We start from the raw sequence: 20,781 nt of genomic DNA on the forward strand, positions 1-20,781 counted from the left end.
AATAAACATAAACAATCCACAACAATAAACACTCAAGACAATGTCCTTATACAGTCCAATACAGCAAAAACAGGTGAAATAATATGGTGTGAATTTGAGAATCCCAAGAACAGCTTCTGTAGAAAATTAATGAAACAGTCCTACCAGTGCTGGTGCCCTGCCCGGGGTTTGTTTCCTGCCTTGCACCCTGTGTTGGCTGGGATTGGCTCCAGCTGACCCCTGTAGTTAGGATATAGCAGGTTGGATAATGGATGGATGGATGGTCCTACCAGTAGTCCTGAGCAGCGAGAGGTCAGATTTCCAAAAGCATTCCTTTTGAAGAAGCATGACAATTAATCCACCACTATGACAGGCAGGCACAAGACACTCCATTCATCTAATATGAAACGATCCAGGGCACAATTGACTTTTTAGATGACATGTTGGACAGGATACACAAAAACACCGATCTGTTGCTCCGTTAGGCCCCCCTTTTACACTTTCCCACTGGTCTCTTTCGTCACCAGCAGCCCCTACTTCCGTTCTAGTCATCCTATGTGGGTAACCCCCCTTGGGCTGCTGGGAAATGGAGTTCCTCCCACAGTAGCACTGCTACTAGTTGAGTTTTATTACTGGCCCTTGGGTTAAAAGTTTGCCAACCCCTGGTTTAAAATACACCTGTGCCTCCTGTTACCACATTTTTCCAGTTTTCTTCCACTGCCCTTATAGCAGAATCCTTACAAGCAACATTTAAAAGGTAGGGCATTCTTCTATTTTGGGTTAAATGAATAAACTGATGAGAACAGGTTTAACTCCAAAGTAGTCCAGTGAAGAATTTTAGCAAAACAGAACCAAATAACCCCAACTCCTTTACTGGGTATTCATTTATACAGATTTCTGTGATAGTCTGTGTAGTGGGCACAGCTGTCTAAACCATTGGTGAAAATGCGCCATTACTCCCCATTTTCTATTTACAATAAAAAAAAACTTGAGCATTCCAGAGGTAAAGATTGTATAAACATACATATTAATATTCAGTAATTACAGTAAGTTATACAGTCATCTAATTGATCCACTATTATATAAGGCAGGCATGTCAAACTCACTACCATTGTTGGGACGCTTCGACTGCCATACATATGTTAGCGTGCCGCACTGTAACAAATACTATTATACTATTATACAAAGTTACTGTAGCTTTCTTTCCAATACTGAAAACTTTAAAAAATGTAACACTTAAAGTTTAAAGAAAAGCAATTTATTTCCATACATTTTCCATACAACAGCGTACAATTAGAGTCTTAGCCTCCTAGCTAGGTCCTTATATTATTATATTCATTATATTATATTCATTGCTTATATAGGAGTCTTACAGTCTGAGATCTATTTTTTTTTTGTCCCAACACTTGGCATCTCTTGTTAGTAACCAGTTCGTCAATATCAGGCTTGAAATCTTGTGCAGCTGCAACTTTTATGAGGGATGAAAGGTGCTTGACAGTAAGTCTTGAGTGATGTGGGGTTTTGGTGGCCTTCATTAACGAAAACAATTTCTCACAAAGGTAAGTGCTTCCGAACATAGACAGTACTCTCGATGCCAACTTACGGATCTGCACATACGAGGGTGGCAGGTAAGCATACAAGCCTGGCACACCATCTTTGTTGTATTTTGCCTTCAGAATCTGACTGCAGTTCAGTCAATTCCATTTGGATATTCTTGGGCGCATTCTCAACGTTGTAAGAGAACAGCACAAAGTCCTGTTCGTGTGAACTGAAATCATGAAAACACTCACTGAATTCACTGCTCAGTAATTCAAATTGGAAAACAAATCCTCCAAAAATCTAATTTTACTTTACTAAGTTTACTTCAAAGTTTATATTGTAAAATAAGCCGATATGCAGAAAGTCCCCTGACCTACACTAATTTTACAAACTCAGAATCACAAAAATTTGTTAATAAACAACTCACCACTTTAGATCTTCAGCTGTAGTCTGCGGTCAATGCGTCTTCACAACAGTCTTGACCGCCCTAAGATGGCGGAGGATGAACATTTATGGAGGAGGGACAGGAAGAAGAGAGGTATGCTGGGTAGGGACCGTGTTGAATGATGGGATTACTGACGTCAGAGGTAGGCATACTGAGGAAGGGCGGAAGTAACGTAGTGCGGGCAGTGTAGCAGGCAGATTAATGGCGGCGGTGCGTCTTTCTTTCTGGGAAAAAAAAGAGAGAAAGGTTAGTACCCCGCCACTCCCTCCTGGCATATGACTTTGCGATATCATTTGGGTCCGTTCGCGGCCCCCCACTCGCACGTACGTGACAGCATATTATGGAACTGAGTCAAATGTTTAGGGGGCACCCTGAGAGTCGCTTCAAAGTCAAGAAGTATAAAAGAGGACAGGGTGTGATATCCCGTGTAGTGGGAAGTGGCCCCAACTTACACTCTGGACATCTGAAAGTTCACGAACCGAACAGGATCAGTGGAGAGATGAGACACAGACAAAAACTGAAGGATGAATGGTGCAAGTTTATTTACAAGAGTGCTGAACAACCAAAATGCAGTAGTGTCAGGTGGGCTTTGAGACACAGTCCTTCAACACTTTCACTTCTTCAGAAATAAATAAAAACAAACAAGAGGAAAAATATACTGTATTTACAAAATGAGTGCACTCCTACAAAAACTACACACACACTCTAATAATGAAGGTTGTCTTCTTTTATCCCTGGCTTAAGACACTCTTCCATCAGGAAAGAAACATTCACAAAAACAAGCGTGTGTATATACAAAAACAATTGCACCAAACCCAAAATCAAAAACTATCCCAGCAGCAAATAAGTATATATACCTCCACCAAAAATTATCACTAGGAGATATATCACTCTATATACAAAAGAATATATACAAAAGCCACCAAAATCACAACTGCTCCTCCAAATAGCTCAGCAGTGCTTACTCATATCTCGCCTTTAGGTCCACTGATGACCCCTGTTGGCCGGTGACTACTTAAATATAACCGGCAAGATTGTCCAGCCAGTCTGCCAACCTGTCTACCTCATGCAGCTATCCAGGTAGACGCTAGTGCGTTCACGCCACACGCTGAGCAACTATGCATTTAAAACCGAACCCCTGCGGGTCGCGCGAGTGTAAACCCTCTGGGACAGCCAACGAATCTGCTGAGCTCAAGCATACCCGCTGCCGACTCACCAAAAAGTAAAATCATTTCTTTAACGTCATGGGATCCCCAACTCAGACCCAAACAAATGCCGGCTTTCTCTTTTAGGCGTGCGGCACTTTAAACTGCCAGCACTGGGCAGGCTGCAAGGACAGTGACGTGTAAAAATGAACACATGTGGAGGAGCCTGTACTTGCCATTATACCGGCTCCACGTGTGTCCAGGCACACCGCGCCTCACAGCGCTCACCCGCTAGACAACCCTGCGTTCCCGCGACAGTGCCCTCAACACACAAACAGTAAGCGCACTTCCTTATAACCACATAAATGCCACTGCTTCAATTTCAAGGCTTCTTCAACTTAAATTTGGTAATGAGCGGGGCCGCGCATTACCATATGGGGTGATAAATTTGCCTTTAAATGACAGAGTCCGAGAAGCAGACCATATGGGAATGCACTAAAGAGTTTCAGACAAACAAGGGCACAAAGAAAGGTGTACAGGTAAGGCAGGAGATATAAAATATTTTTTAATTTATTCTATTGCTTATCTTCGACAGGTAATGTGGCCAGCATGTAATGAAATAATATTGATACTTCAAATTGTGAGATAAACCTTTGTATCTCACGCTTTTTTTCAAGAGACAATTTCAAGTGTTTAACACTACAATCCCTGAAGTTTGTGAAAATATACCTAATGCCAAAACAGCTTAATTTTACTCGCATCACATCATTGCGTTAATTGCGGCACCGATTGCGCCTTTGTTTAGCAAATGTGTCAATCAGCCGCAGGCCAGCAGCCTGCTATCAAATCCCCCACCGAGGAAGCTGAAATCAGACACAAAATTCTCACAGCTGATGTCTGTTTATCTATTAGTGAGGTGTCTGGAATTGTACAGGAAAATAATGTATTGTTTGTGAAGTACATTCATTTCAATTGTGTTCTTTGTCTACAATGATCTGTGTAAATGTAGGATGACATTTCTTGTGAGGCAAGTAATTTTGAAAACATAACTAAAACAGAATATTTTTCATATGTTATAATAATAAAGATAAAATGTTGACATGAAGTGTGTAATGTATGAAGTGTGAAATCCAAGTATCAAACAAACACTTTCACAAAAGGTATAACAAAACAAGTTTGCTTTTATTCAAGAATATTACTTATATGCGATATTTTTACACAGATCATTGTAGACACGAAACACACATGAAATGTATGTATTTCAAGTACTTTGTAACAAAATATTATTTTCCTATACAATTCCAAAGACCTTACTCCCAAATAAACAGAATTCAGCTGCGAGAATTTTGTTTCTAACTTCAGCTGCTTTCAGTGGGGGATGGGATAGCAGGATGCCTCATGTATAAACGGTGCGTACGCACAGAAATGTTGCGTAAGAACGTTTCCACGTTCAAATCGCGATGTATAAAACCTAAACTTGGCATAAAGCCACGCACATTTCACAGTTCTCTGCTCGGTTTTGCAGACTGGCAGCACCCAGTGTCAAAGCAGCGCTACTGTTCCTGTGTAGTTACCCTTTCTATCTTAGATGCACTTTCCCGATGCAGCTTTATAAATACACTGAAACTAACTTAATATTGCTTATTAGTGTAATGCATCTGACTGTAATTAACCTGTAACAATATAATGGTCCTAGGAATAGCCATAGTATTCCAAATACCATAACTGCTTTAGCGTTGTTACTCTCACTGCACCTTCTTTTTCTACTTTCAGCTGCTCCCGTTAGGGGTTGCCACAGCGGATCATCTTCTTCCATATTACTCTCACTGCACCACTCAGAGTATTTATATCACTATATCTGAGTGGTGAATCACAGCAGCAGCTGATTGGAAAGAGAATTATCGGGATACAGCATCAAGCACACGTTGCCTCAGCCATGGCAAAACGCTTCAGAGTCTTTCCTGTACAGACCTTGCGGTTCAGAAACAGTTTCATCCCAAGAACTTTAAACACAGTCAATCAGTCCATCAAGTGCTCCTTGTAGAACTGTTTGTACTTATAAGTACAATTACCTCACTGTAAACTTGCACTTCAGTTATAATATCACACAACCTGCGCCACTTTATAAAGCTTGTCACATATGATGACAATATCATTTTTAAGATGAAATGCAGCAAAATATATTGATTATATTATACAGATAAAAATAACTTCATTTAAATAATCCGTATTGTTAATAATTAAACATGTGAAGATGTGGTGCCGCAGCGCTAGCTAGTTCACAGATTGATCCTGATTGATTGCTGTATGCTGGAAGGATAGATGGATAGAATAATTAAACACGTACTATGAAGATATTTAAATGTTCCTTAAAAGTTTTGAAGAATTGTTGTTGTAAGCTTACAGATGGCTTAACGTCTATTACAGAGCTGAAGAAAAGAAAAGTAAGGACATGAATTGGGGGTTAGTATGTTTGGAAGAGACAGTACTGCCACCGTGTTCCCATGTTTCATAACATGCTTTCATTCCTATCATCATGAAAAAGAAATCACGTATACATCTCAATATTTTAATTATTCAGACAGCTGTATTATCACAAATGTAATGGATTCTGTGTCCTGTCAGAGGCAGAGAAAGTCGGTTTAAGAACCACGCAGTGATTCACACACAGAGCACAAAGAAGATCAAATACAAAACAAAGCATTTAACGTGTTACTTTAGTTACAATGGGATTTGAGAAATTAATAAAATAATCGAATTTAAGATGAAGTTTATGATGTTCTACTTTAATGAAAAAATAAACTATGTGATTAAAGTGGAAATTTCGAGATTAAAGTTGACATTTCCTGCTTTTTTCCCCACTGTGTGCTTATTTTTTTTTCTCTGTACCCTAGTAAGCTTTCATACGACACTCAGAGGTTGGGCTACGACTCGCCTTTTTATGGTGACTTGTGACAACTTTTTTATTTTGGGTACTGTGTGACTTTATTGACTTGAGCTTTCAAGTTTCTGAGATACTCTGTCACTCAATCAACTTCCTTTTGTTGATTATACCACTGTTTAAACCATCAAATAGTAAGTTTTTCCTAGCCTCCACTTGGTTTTCTCTGAAATTCTTATATTTTCCCCCGTGCTTTTCCCATTGTCTTTTCACAGAAGGCTGAGCTTAAGGGCTATTTATATTGATTTGCATATTCATAGAGGCATAATTCTGGGAGGAGCTGGGGCGGGACAGAATGCGCGTGCATGAGCGTTACTTTTCACGCTGACTGGGATTTATGTAGCGGAAGAACATTGAAGTTGGAGGACACACAGATTCCTGCATCTAGATTTTTCTGTGCATAAGCACATTTCGGCTTTTGTGCTTATGTTATGTTATAGTGCGAATTCTACGCACGGCGTTATACATGAGGCCCCTGGTGTGACACGTTTGATTTTATATATTGTTCAGTTTGCATTTTCTTTTTGTAGAACTTTCCTATCTTCTTGTTAATGTAGGAGTCTAATTGAAACACTTCTTTTGACGCTACTCCTAGTAAACCTTAAAAAGAAGTTATAATATGACATTAACATAAGTTATACACCAAAAGGATGTTTTTCCACTCTATAAAGAATGATTTTTTGAAAGAAGAAATATATTTTTTGTGGAGGGCAAGGGTTTTGCTGAAGAAGTTGGGGGAAGAAAGAAGATATAATTATTGAATTATTTAAGGGTATTTGTATTCAATTCCAGAAAGTAAAAACTAAAGAGTATAAGATTTAGCCTAATTTTGAAAATAAAGCATAATTGTAAAAGAGTGTTTTCTGTGGGTTTGAGATTCAAACAACCTTCGTTTCCTGTAATAAAAGACGATACAAACAGAAATATACGTTTTTGTAAATAATATACTATATAAATACTCAGTGTAAAAATTGTACATAATTTCTGATTTTTGTAAAAATTGTATATATTATATGGTTTTTGTAAGAACTGTAAGACATATATTTTACATTTATTAAGAAAAGAAAAAAATCCTCTCAAAAAGAGAAAATAAAATAAATTCTTTTGTTTTTGAAAAGTATTCAGTAGAAGTCTCATTTATTCTGAATAAAAAATCAAGAAAGAAAGAAAAGAGCCCTAAGAGACATTAAAGATAAAAAGGTATAAATAAAAGTTGTTGGAACTTAAGAATATAATTTCTGCTATTGCTCTTCTGTTTGCTTGTTTGAAATGGACACAGAGAGAAGGGTGAGATGGGAAAGGAGACCTGTACTGGAGGAGGAAGAAAGTAGCAGGTACATTAGCAATAAAAGTCATCAACAGAGTGAATATGAAGAGGCTAGAGGTGAGTATAATCAAAAGCACCCAGACACTGAATACTCTCCACAGCAACAATATTATAAAAGTAGGGAATCTGAAAGAGCGTATGACGATAGGTTTGAGAGAGTGAACTTTAACATGAGCAAATGGGACAAGAGAAGGTATGATTATGACGATAGAGACAATAAAATCAATTATAGGGTACAAATATTTCAGACAAGACAATAGAAGATACCGTATATCTTCTAGTAGTGACGCCCATTTCCAATAAACGCCAGGTTTGAAGACATGTTGCGACAAATATACGCCGGTCTCTAATAGTAGCCGGTCTCCTTTAAGCGCCGGTCTGTAGTAAACGCCGATCTCCAATGACCCACCGCCTTTTTCGTATGCTAATCCTCTTTTCGTACCACCTGGGCTACCGCCCTCCTGCAGTGAATCATACGGTAAGTACCTTTTCGTGTCAAAAATGTTTTGTCGTCGGATGCTATCGAGGAAGCGAGAAAGTCAAAAAGAAATTTCTTTGTGTACATTTTGCCCTTTCGTCTCCACGTCAATCATAACCCCACAGGGAGGGCAGAGGTGGCGGGAAGAACATGAAAATGCCATCTTCGACACGTTAATCCTGATAAAACTGATTACTGCGCGACAACAAGCAATGGGAGTACCTGCATTGCCATCACAAGAAGAGGAACATGAAGAAGAACTCGCAAATAACGAAGCAGTCATTACCTATTCAGACAACGAGTAGATGGTAAGTACTGTACTTTATTGTATCTTATCTAGGGTAGTACCGTACTGTATACTGCTTTAATAAGACCGTACTGCTGTATTGATAATTTCATTAAATCCTGAAATGTTCATCCGGTGTTGTTGCCTACATACCGTATTTTACTGCCAAATGAATCCCGTTTACCCATCACCATTCCGTCTGCGAGGTGAATAATAGCCAGTCTCCAACAACCGCTGGTCTCTTTTAAACGCCAGGACGTCCGAATAATTTTTTGAATAAACGCCGGGGCTACTATTGGAAGATATACAGCACACTAGTAATTTTGGAAATACCTATTGGGGAGAAAGACACCTTACTTATGACCCTTGGAAACAGGCTAGAGAGTATGAAGTACAATGGGAATGAATTGGAAAATTAGAGGTGGGAAGGACAGAAGGTTTAACAAATCACAATTTACCTGGGAAGAACCAGGGTTTACTGAAAGTTATTATGGGCAAAAAATATATTCCAGAGGAGAAAGTTTAATGGAAAAGGTGGAAACTTGGGCGAGGAAGTTTTAGGGATGCCGTAGATCAGGAAAATTTTCGTACTTAATTTAGACTAGAAAGAGAAGAAGAGACAAACTGAGTAAATTCACAGAAGGTAAAGACTTTGTTTAGGTGGGCTCACGTTAACAGGCATTTTAAATTCATGTCCCAGGCCTTAAAAGGAGATGCCCCCAGAGCCATAAGACAGCAGACAGAGCATTTGTCAACATTTATAACACCTGCCTTCTCTGACCCAAACGTCAAGGAACTAATTGAACCAATTGCTGGAAACTGGCAGGCAACTACCGTACAAATATTATTCGAACATTATGGTGAGAAATTAAAAGAGACACAGTTGGAGGTTGCCGATATTCTCAGGGATGATCCAAATTGGAATGAATATTAGAATACAGCAACCATATGGTTTAAAATGAGATTCTCAATCCTAGAATCTGACATATGGATCACTCAGCATACTAGTTAGTGACTTAAAAAACTTAAAGATCGAACTGATAATAGAACATCATAACAAGCAGAACTACAAACTAAAATGATATTAAAAGGGACTGAGACTAACCTAAGCCTCAAAGACAAAGAAACATTAATGTAAAATATTTTACAATGAACTAAACAGAAGGATAGTATTCCAGAAAACAATATACTACATGGGAGACAGTAAGCCACAAGGTGGAGGTAGCAGAATTGATTTCATTTCACTCTTCAGGAGTAGGAAGCAGTTAGGCTAGGTACCAAAAAAAAAAGAAACCTGAAGGTTTTTATCCCAAACTTCGAAAGCAAAAGGAATCTGAAACAAAAAGAAAAGAGAAACAGACTGAGGAGAAACCAAAACAGGGTCTAATTGAAATACCAATCCTAAGTAAAAACAAAGATCCTAATCAGGTTGGGGAAACCATCGTACATACTGAGGCAAATGTAGAAAATCCAAAATGTAATCGAACCTTGGAGTCGTAAACAGAAAGTGATATGCAAAGAGCAATAAGACAATTATTAGAAACTGAATTTTTAGATCCGGAATTCTCTTTAGAAATTGATATGACCCCACCTAACCCCGATTTAAGTAAAATGGGGTCGGCCTACTCGGCTGAGCTGGGTCCACAAACCTCTCTAATTGATTTTCAAAACAATGCCACTACATCAAATCAGGGGGAATTACCCTGTACCTCGTTACAAACATCAAGCATGCCTAAATCTAATCTAGACGAAAAAATGTGTACTGGAATCTCGATATTTAGAGGCCCAACATAATTATGGGGGACTCAAACCTACGACTAATTAATAGAAATCAATTTAAAAATCTGCAAATGGAGCCAGAATATCAAATTTTATTTCTGTTTTCAAAAAGCTTAAACCCCCCCAACAATCAAGTATGAAATATGATCAGATTGATAGGAATAAATAACAAAGATATCCAACATGAAGAAACAATAGTAAAACAGCTCCAAAGCATGCTTAGATTGCTGATTCAGGCCTTCCCAAAGGCAATGGTCTTAATTCAAGAATTAAATTACAGTAATCCCTCCTCAATCGCGGGGTTGCGTTCCAGAACCCCCCGCGAAAGTTGAAAATCCGCGAAGTAAAAACCATACTTTTGTATTGTTATTTTTATATTGTCACGCTTGGGTCCAGATTTGCAGAGAAACACAGGAGGTTGCAGAGACAGGGACTTTAAAACACTGCAAACAAAACATTTATCTCTTTTTCAAAAGTTTCAACTGTGCTCCATGACAAGACATAGATGACAGTTCCGTCTCACAATTAAAAGAATGCAAACATATCTTTCTCTTCAAAGGAGTGCGTGTCATGAGCAGAGAATGTCAGAGAGAGACAGAAAGAGAAAAGCAAACAATCAAAAATCAATAGGTGCTGTTGGGACTTTTTCAGTATACAAAGCACCACGCGACAAAGCAGCAATGTGAAGGTAGTCTTTCAGCATTTTTTAGAGGAGCATCCGTATCCTCTAGACCAGTGTGTAAACAGCCCGTCTGCTCTCACCCCCTCTGTCAGGAGCAGAGAATGTCAGAGAGAGAAAAGCAAACAATCAAAAATCAATAGGTGCTGATTGGGCTTTTAAGTATGCGAAGCACCACGCAGGAAGCATATCATATATCATTGAGGAGTTTTATTTAATACGTAATACGTGCTCTGATTGGGTAGCTTCTCAGCCATCTGCCAATAGCGTCCCTTGTATGAAATCAGCTGGGCAAACCAACTGAGCAAGCAGTACCATAAATGAAAAGACCCATTGTCCACAGAAATCCACAAACCAGCAAAATATCCGTGATATATATTTCGATATGCTTACATATAAAATCCATAATGGAGTGAAGCCGCGAAAGTCGAAGCGCGATATAGCGAGGGATCCCTGTAGTGCTATTGTTATAATGGATATGGATGATTATAAAGAAGAAGCGTACAGACAGCTCAACAGTCCAGAATACTATAGGAAGTTAAATGACCCTATGCTATCTGGAAACTCAAAAGATGGCACACAACATTATTAATCAGATGCAGAATGAGGGTGTCATTTAACAAAAACAAGCTACCTTCCTGAAACATCCACCTATACCCCAATCAAGGTGTTCTGATACACTACCTAAGATTCATAAAGACCCTAAAAAGTGGACCAGACGCAAACAAATCCCCCAGGGCAGACCAACAGTGTCTAACTGTGGGAACGAGACTTATAATATAGCAAGTTATATCGATTATTAGCTGATTCCGATCTTGCAACTGCACCCCATTACATAAAAGATACTTATGATTTTATAGAAAAGATAAAAACAATTAAGGTAACTGTAAACACACTACTTTTTACTATTGATGTGAATAACCTCTACACTAATATAGATATAAGACATGTTTTGGAGGTCACAAAGGACTGGCTCAAACATTATCCGAACTGGAACAGACCTGACAAATTTATATTGGCACTCCTTGCACTGTCACTCAGAAATGATTTTACTTTTGACGAACAGTAGTGAAAGGGACTGCCATGAGTATAAAATTCGCCCCCGCCTATGCAAACTTATATCTGGCTAGGTGGGAGAATGAAATAAATGAAAAACTGGTATATAAGCCTGAGGCCTACTTTAGATTCCTGGACAATATTTTTGAGGCCTGGTAGCACGGTCTGAGTAAATTTAAAGAATACTTACATATCTTAAATAATCATTGGCCTAATATAAATCTGAAGGCTAAAATAAGCAATCATTCTGTGAACTTTCTAGATACAGTAGTATACAAATTACACTGCTCGTTACAGACTAAAGTGTACTTTAAGAAGACATTTATGCATGCTATCCTCCACAAGAATAGCTTTCATCCGGCTCACACTCATAAAGGAATAATAAAGTCCCAATTATTGAGATATAAAAGGATTAATTCTACAACAGGAGACTTTATTAACTTGACTAGAATACTGTTTGGAGCCCTCAAAAAAAAAAGTCTATACTAGGTCCTTTTTAAGAAACAGGTTCAGAGATTTCCAGAGGGGATATACTGTACTCAGAATGACTTTAGAAATATTCAAAATACACTTATTCAGCAAAAGGAACAGAAAGATAATATTATTCCTATGGTGATTACTTATAATAAACAAAACACCACAACTAACAGAATTATTAAGACTGAATTTGGCCATATTCAAGAAAAGCAAGTGAACTTTAGGAAATAGCAGGTAGTGGCTGCCTATAAGAAAAATAAGAATTTAAAGGACTATCTGGTGAAACATACATTAGAGCTTATAGGCAGGAACATTAAGGGCCCATGGATGGAGAAGAATTGGTATAGTAATAATATATTAAGGAGCAATCAAATCAGAAGGATGAGACCAATCTTTCATCATAATTACCTGGAAACATCAACTGCATTTATTACTTAGTGTGTAATCACTGTAAGAGACCATATATTGGTGAGACCCAGAACAAGCTCAGAATCAGACTGCAACAACACCTAACTCACATAAGAAGTAACAAATAACAAACACCCCTGGCAGCACATTTTAATGAAGTGGGCACACAGTGTTTAAGAATAGCCATACTGGAGTGCAATTCACATTGGACCACAATAGCCAGGAGATTTCATGAGAGTAAAAGGATAAGTATGTTGGACACAATTTACCCAAAAGGGCTTAACTTAAAAAGTATTACCTTAAGTTAAGTGATTACATCTATTAGTTATTTTCCGGAAACTGATATTTGCTTGTGACTGCCTGGTTTATTGGTCTACATTCCAAAGGCCTATTACTGGGTTACATGGGCTTTTCTTGATCAAAAATGTAGGGGTCTGGAGACTGGTGAGAATTTGTGTGTCTCTCTTTTAGCTTGCATTTGCTATCCTTTTTACCTCAACAGATTACAGTATCTCCTACCACTATTACTGACATGAATGAAACATTGCTGCCCAAGTGTGAATTGTTGTTTCTCTTCTCCAGACAACTAGAAAATAACAGTTGAAAAAGTTTCACATATTATTCAGTCTTTCAATATGAATGATAAGGAAAATAACAGATATGTCTGAAAAACAGTTGATGCTCCTGTTATCACATCGGACTGGACAAATGCAAGAACAAATAGTCAGCTTTCTTTGCTGTGCTACATGAAAAGGCTGATGCACATCCAAGATTACTTTATGGCTGAAACTGGAAGGAGCAATGGACTATGAGACTTGACAGTCCACTTGCTGGTATCACCTGCAAAATTAACCAGCTTGTAATTTATACTCCTATCTAAATCATTTATTTATATTAAAAATAGCAGTGGCCCCAACACTGACCCCTGAGAGACACCACTCTTAATATCACCCAATTCTGATAAGATTCTTCATACCATAAACTTCTTCTTCCTGTGTTTTAGTTAATTTTGCACTCATCCACACACCACATCCTAAACTCCCAAGTGTTTAAGTTTGATGCCCAGTCTCTCATGTGGTACCTTATCAAATGCTTTCGAAAGTCCAAGAAGGCCTTTTTTAACACTATCAAAGCAAGTCTGAAACAAAAGTAAAATCTGTCACTTCATCTGATGTTTTTGGAATTACTAGGCTCGGTCTATTTTGGCATTAGCTGGTCAAATACCTTTTTTCTTATGTGCCTCTGCCTTTACATATTATTTTTTTGATATTCTGGGAATGTTTTGTGCTCTTGTTTGTTTATGCTTAAAACAGTTGCTTTTCCTCATTTTTGAAATATATTTTTGTTTGCTCTCAGTGAGCTAGTTTAAGATAGGCAGTTACTCACATCTGCTCAAGCAAGCACCAAGCTTGTGTATTCTAATTAAATATTTTAGTGGAAATCCAGTCTAAGGATCAGGTGGTTGATTTAATTTTACAAATTTGTCATGAAATTTTCTGTTCTATCATAAATTATGCCAATTATAGTTTTGTTTGATCCATCAACCATGGGTCTTGAAATTGATCAGTATATACTTATTATTTTTAGCATACTGTTATGGAAAGCCGTAAGACCATTACATTAACAGAATTTTTTTAATGTAACTTCTGATTTCTTATTTGTCAGGTTAAATATGCCCTAAAAAAGATACTAGTATTGAGGGTGGGGTGCAGGTAAGGGTTTTCATCATACCTTGTTACAATTTCTACTATTGTGATTAGCAGACTTGCAATTTAACTGCCCTCTATATTTGCTTTTCTTTTTTTAAGCATTTCTTCCTTTGTTGTGAAAGAAAGTGCTAGTTAATGTAAAACCTTGTTCATATGAGTTAAACTTGTTTGTAAGATGATCTATGTTAAACTAAAAAAGAAGCTTTTGATCATCACAGTGTTGACAAATATTGATGTACAGTATACGCTGGTAGAAAAGCCTCTACATATGTTAGTTTACTTATATTGAAAATTGTTTTTAATAGAAACGCGTTTCCTATGTTCTTCTGGAAATCTGCCTGCATGTGGAAGGTTGTGTGTCATAATGGAATGTAATCTGTTTTAATTTAATTTTTAATTTAATTAGTACAATTTGCTTAATACAATATGCAAATACATTTACTTTTACAGTTGTAATAAACTGTTCATCTGTCTATTATTACATTTTCTAAACCTTTCATTTCCATCATAATGTTGCAGCAAAGATGGAGCCTGGAAGCAAGGAGGCCAATATTTAGTATTAGTCCAGAGGATGTCCCACTCAAACAAATCACTGAGTTAATATGACATGGACACCTTTAATACCTGGGAGTTAACTGAATCATTTGGATAATGCCCTATGACCGAGTCACAGATTTAATCCTTAATTTGTGAGGCAATAGCACTAGGTATCAATGCCACCCTGTATGGTTTTCCTTATCAGTTACGAAATTAGATAGTTCATATGATCAAAACAATTTGAGTGACAGTGACATGGAGAAGCTAAGTGTTTCTGTTTTACTTTTCACAGAACTTCTATACTTAGTATGTATTATTTGAAAGAGACTTGAACATGCCAAAGATGGGTGTGAGGCCTCGCTTACTCCACACTACCTCCAAAAGGTTTTAGACTCACTAAGCCCAAAATAGGGGACATTTGGTTTAAACAATCAATACAAATTTAAACAATCTTAAAATGATGCACTAGAAGGAGAAACTGTAAAACACTGGCCTTAAGCCGAAAGTTAATGTAACTTTTACAACCTTTTTGTATGTGTAACTTCGCCTTACTCTTTACTTGCTTTGCCCATTTTAATCAATTGTAAAATGGCAATATTTTATTAGAGAGCAAAAGTGGACACAGAAGTAGTTGAAAACAGCAATCCGAATCTGCAAAAAACCCAGTTCAAGCAAATGATTAAAAAAAATGCAGAACCAGTTCATTCCAGCTCCTTCAATGAACAGCTGCTTGAGCTTCTGCTTCTCTGGCTTAAGTAGCCAGAGGGAGGACTCAGGAGTGTTGATATCAGGTGGCCTTGCCTCTTGGGGAACCACCCACAAAGAACATAGACAAAGTTAAAGGGACAATAGACAAACCAATTATAAACAAGATTTACATAAATGACATAAAAATATGATAAATAATAATTTAAAACAAAAATCGACAACGATAAAAAATTATATATGCAAGGCTGTAATATAACAGTATGTTGCCTCCTTCAATCCTTTACATTGTGTATAAGAGTAATTAGATAATAAATTGTTGGTTCACTTGCTTCCTGTAGAATACTTATAAGATGTAACCAATGTGAATATGTGCAGTTCAGTTCTGTGTGTAACCCAGATAATGCTTTTTCTGAAGGATCGATCGGTACTTTGTTTAATTTTTTATGTAGCATAATATATTTTAGTTGTAACAATTTTAAAGTGTGCATCTGTTTCAGTGTCTACATGTAGCATTTCAATATTAGAATACTGTATGCTGCAGTGAACCCCCTTTCATTGGCAATTTTCAGGACCGATTACCAGCTTGTCAGAGACTTCCATCCCTCCTTTACCCAACTGCCGTGTTCCAAAGCTTGATATGCTGTATACTGTATGCTTTAGGTACAAGATATGCTGCTTGGCATACAGTATAAGAGATCTGGATCCAATGTTTAAGGTAATAAAGTACACATTGTTCCCTGATGTTTATACACATTTTAGCTAGTTACATTGAAAAATAATTAATGTGAAGAAAAATAAGTAAACAGAAGCAATAAAAAGCATATCATTGTAAAAACGTGATATATTAGGAATCAAAAGACGAAGGAGTCTATGTTTAAGTGCTGGAAAATTAGTGCTTCAATTTAATAAAAAAATGAGAAAAATCATTTATGCAAATTTGTACTGTACACACTTAAATGCTGTTTGTATTACATGGCTGACTTATGCAAATCAGTTGTTAAATTAGCATTTCAAACAGGTATATTCAGCTTCATTTGCAACTTTGCCTTACTCTTTACTTGTTTAGCCCACATTAGTTTAAAAATTGTACCTAGCACACGCATCCTTTTCTTTAATGCTAAAAATGGTAATTTTTTACAACCTGTGCATTTAATAACATCAAACTAGTAAATATTCTAAGCACCACATTAATCTTACTTTCTTTTTTCCCCTTAAAATCTGATTAAATAATTATTCAAACTGCTTGTAGAGCTAATCTGAGATATTTCCCCACACATTCACCTTGGGGACATATTGTCCCTTGTCACTAAAACCTCAGGGACAGAAGGCTACGCCACAGGGTGGCTCAGCAGGAAATCAAGATACTGATGAAACGGCACTCAGTTAACGAAGGCATGGCCCATGGCTTCCACTGCTTTGCCATATGTTTCAAGAAATGCAAATTACTCTAATTCAAACAACTTTTTCATCTTGATATGTGCAAATGTGTTTATAAATACAACCTTATAAATATACAGTAGCATTACATTCAAAAACAGCCCAGCTTCAACTCCTTATACCATTTATGGAACACTTTTTTGAAAGTTTTGTGACCTCAAGCTACCTAATGACAACTCAAAAAAAAAAAACCACAGTTGTTTTATTTTCCGGGCAATCATATGAAGTCCATTTTAAAATTAATTAACGTGCTACTTTCACGGTGCCAATCAATGCTTTTAATTCATCATTTTTTTCCATTATGTTTAAAGCATAGCACTTTCATGAGAGTGGATGTTTAAAGTAATCTGGGAAAATAAATCATTCTTTTTGTTTACTATGCTACTGATTTGGGAAAAAACAGATAATTTAGAAACCACATCTGTAAATGTCAGTTACATGCAAGATTACTAATTGCCACTTGCACTAATCTCAAAACTGAAAACTAAGCAAATCATATTCTAGAAGCACATTGCTTTCTTTGACCTACATATCAATTTCCTACTAAACATTTAGGCATACTTACACCATTATTTTTCCTCTTCCCCAGAATAATTTCAGTAGAGTTTATATTTTAAATCCACAGCTATTCATTATAAAGAAATAGTCACTGATTTTGATAAATGTTGAACTATACTTATTATTACTATAAGGTTCACAGTAAGCTAATTAGCTCCTGAGATTCTGCAATAATTTCAAGGGTTATGAACTAGATGTTAATTAATCACACAGCTCCCAGATATTTGTTACATACAGCGTGACTGTGAGGTTGCATATAAAGTAGGGTTAGGCACAACTACTGAAGTGTTGTTTATGGGAAAATACTGCACAGCAAGCAGCAAAGTGTTGCTGTACTTAGTGCCAGGTCTAAAAAATGCATGTCACTTTCACAGAGATTTAAAGGAGCCACGCTATATAGCAAAGCGTCACATGTTATGGTGCCATGTAGTTTGATAGTGTGGTATTGATCTAGTGAGTTTCTTTAAACATGCATTTTGATTTTTTATTTGAACTTGAGGAAAAAGATTTACAGCTTTCTGATTTAAACAGATAATGACTTCAATAATTATTTAAAAAAATCTCCTGTATTCCTAACTGATAAGTTGACAGAGAGATGGTACAGATGAATACATGAATTAATTTTATTTTGATGGTAACAAGTTCCCTATAATGCAATATAATCCCAAGTGAATAACTTCAGAATAAAGAGAACAACTTTTCCAGTATTCTACATTTCTGTGATTAGAAGTGAATGACTCTAAATTTAACCACGTAAGGCATTTTAACCTTTTTGTATATTACATGCAGCAACAGACAACAAAGATAATATCAATAATCTACTTATATTATTACAGTTAGCTAGAAAGAGCCTGGGGCTATACTTGGCTAAGATCTTTTGAGTTGTGTGGCTCTATTATACTACACTAGCAACCTCTGCTGGCAGAAGAGAGGTCAGTTTTATGTGTAAAACTAAATAATAACCTGAGAAAAAGCAAAGCTGCTTTGAAAAGTAACAAATGCAGTTAGCTTTATGGCATTTAAGTGGTTTTATTAGAGTAAAGTTACTTTTTACGGTTTCTATTTTAAACAAAATATGCTGCAAATGAAACTGAGATGCACTGCAGATTATGATTTAAACTAGCATATTCCAGATAATAATATTTGGTTATAAATGTGCAAAATGCCTCACAACAATGTTAAGATGTTTATTTCTTTCTCACCTGTCAATATCTGCAGCCTGTTTCATTTATTAAATGTGTTCTTTTATTGATGCTTTTCTATCAGTTTTTTTTCAGAAGCAAACAAATTTATAGTTTATGTTCTACCAGTACTTTAAATATAACATCAACTTTGTTCCTTTCTGGTGGGATCTAAGTTGGTATCTTTTGTATAATTAGTATTAAAATTTGCTTCACTCAGGGTACATCAGAGAAGAAATTGTACACCTAAAAGCTTCTTCTTTCATCATTGCATCATTCCATGATTGCATTCAAGGTTAAAGTTCAAATGACTGTAACCACTTTTTCTACAATTTCATTTCTCATAACATTTCATGTTATGTTTGCTAGTTTTGGTACTGGGGTATTATGACTTTTTTGACATGGTGCCTACTATAAACTGTACTAATTCAAAATAAATGGAAATAATTGGTTAAGTAGTTTGCCTGGAAATTTAAATCAAAATCGCACAGCCATTTTGGAAAATTTTGACAGAAAAGTCACTAATTCAGAAGTTTAGTTACATCACTGGAGTTCATAGACTCTGCTGTAGAGTTTCTGCTCCGTTAATGAATTGGTTATCACTGGCAGTCACGAGAATACGTTAATAAGTGTCTCTGATGATGCTGTGTGTGCATAAACAGAAAAGTCTGCAGTGTGTTTTGGGAGGAACAGATGCCGACATGTGCTGCAGTCACAGCTCAATGTATACATTATCAGAATTATGTGAATTGTCAAATGAAGTCATCTTTTATTCACCAGTCTGAGGTGAATGGCAACAGCTGCTTTCTTTGTTGTGACTTCTGTCTTACTTGAATATATTTATTCAAAACATAGACATTGGGTGGCACAGTGACTAACACTGCTGCCTTGCAACTCTGGAGATCTGCATTCAATTTCCATCATAGCCACTGTCTGCATGGAGTTTTCAAAATGTCCACGTGGGGTTTTCTTCAGGTGCTCCTGTTTCCTCAATAAATCCTAAAGACGTGTGTGTTAGTGTTAATGATGTTCACAAATTTGCACTGTATGAGGGTGTGTGCATGCGTGTGCAATGTAATAAAGTGCCATCCAAACTTGTTTCTTGCCTTTTGCCTTATTCCACCAGGATCCTCTCCTTATGATTGTAAATTAGACTGGTTGGATAATTAGGAAACTTACATTTTTGCAACAGTTATGTGCTCTTATGTCAGCAGCCTATATTTACTAAATGATAGAAACAGATGTGCTTCTTTGCTTGAGCATTACTTCAGTCACCTGGGTAGAATTAACAAAATTAATGTTTTGCTTTATTTCACCTTAAGTTAAGCAAGGTGTCAATTAAGCTGCACTGCACTTATTCTCACCTTACCTATAATTAATGAACTCTTAATAAACTTAATCAGGTTTAGCTTTTTCTTTTCTCACAGGTATCAGTTTTCTGCTGCATTTATAAATCTGACTTTCCTTCCATAAAGAGAGTCACGGAAAGCCAGAACCAGACCTGGCACCATTTTGTTTTTCATAAACAAGGTATCATTTTATAATAATGTATCTGACTCAGTAAACCGATGATGACTGTGATAGTCACAGGTTATGAACACATTTTTAAAGGATCAAATGCATGATGAGACAAAACTGAAACACAAAAATATGGTCCTATTACCTAATTAATTTAATTTTTCTTTTACCCATTAACACTAGAATTACCAAAGCTTACAAGAAAACTCGTAAATCCGACCCACCTTAAAGTCACTCGCACATCTCCATTCAGCATCTTTTGTCTTGTGAATGTGTCTATAATCCCAAGCAGCAAGCAGCCTGCTATACCATCAACACACCAACAGAGAAACTGAAAAAACCTCTCCCAAACGAAGCCTTGTTTATCAGTGAGTCAGGTACCTAGGCTAAAAAAATATATTATTATTCGGAACACATGCATTTCATGTGTGTTCCGTGTCCACAAAGATCTGTGTAAGTGTAGGATGACAGAAATGTTGAACACATACCTAAAAGACAAACTTTTTCCATGTTTTAGTACTAACGACCAAATGTAGACATGAAATGTATAATGTGTGAAGACTGAAGTCCAAATATCAAATAGGCACTTTCACA

At 36.7% G+C, this 20,781-nt stretch overlaps 1 long non-coding RNA gene across 1 annotated transcript; it reads right to left on the reverse strand.

The window, feature by feature from the left end:
- Positions 1 to 235: 235 nt before the first annotated feature.
- Positions 236 to 17,651, reverse strand: LOC120515437. The gene is made up of 3 exons (XR_005630658.1): positions 17,496 to 17,651; positions 1,946 to 2,187; positions 236 to 312 (listed from the first exon to the last, which is right to left on the reverse strand). It is a non-coding gene; the product is annotated as an uncharacterized LOC120515437 (long non-coding RNA).
- Between the last annotated feature and the right edge of the window lie 3,130 nt (positions 17,652 to 20,781).

The sequence above is a fragment of the Polypterus senegalus genome, chromosome 15, assembly GCF_016835505.1.
Source record: "Polypterus senegalus isolate Bchr_013 chromosome 15, ASM1683550v1, whole genome shotgun sequence".
Lineage (NCBI taxonomy): Eukaryota > Metazoa > Chordata > Cladistia > Polypteriformes > Polypteridae > Polypterus > Polypterus senegalus.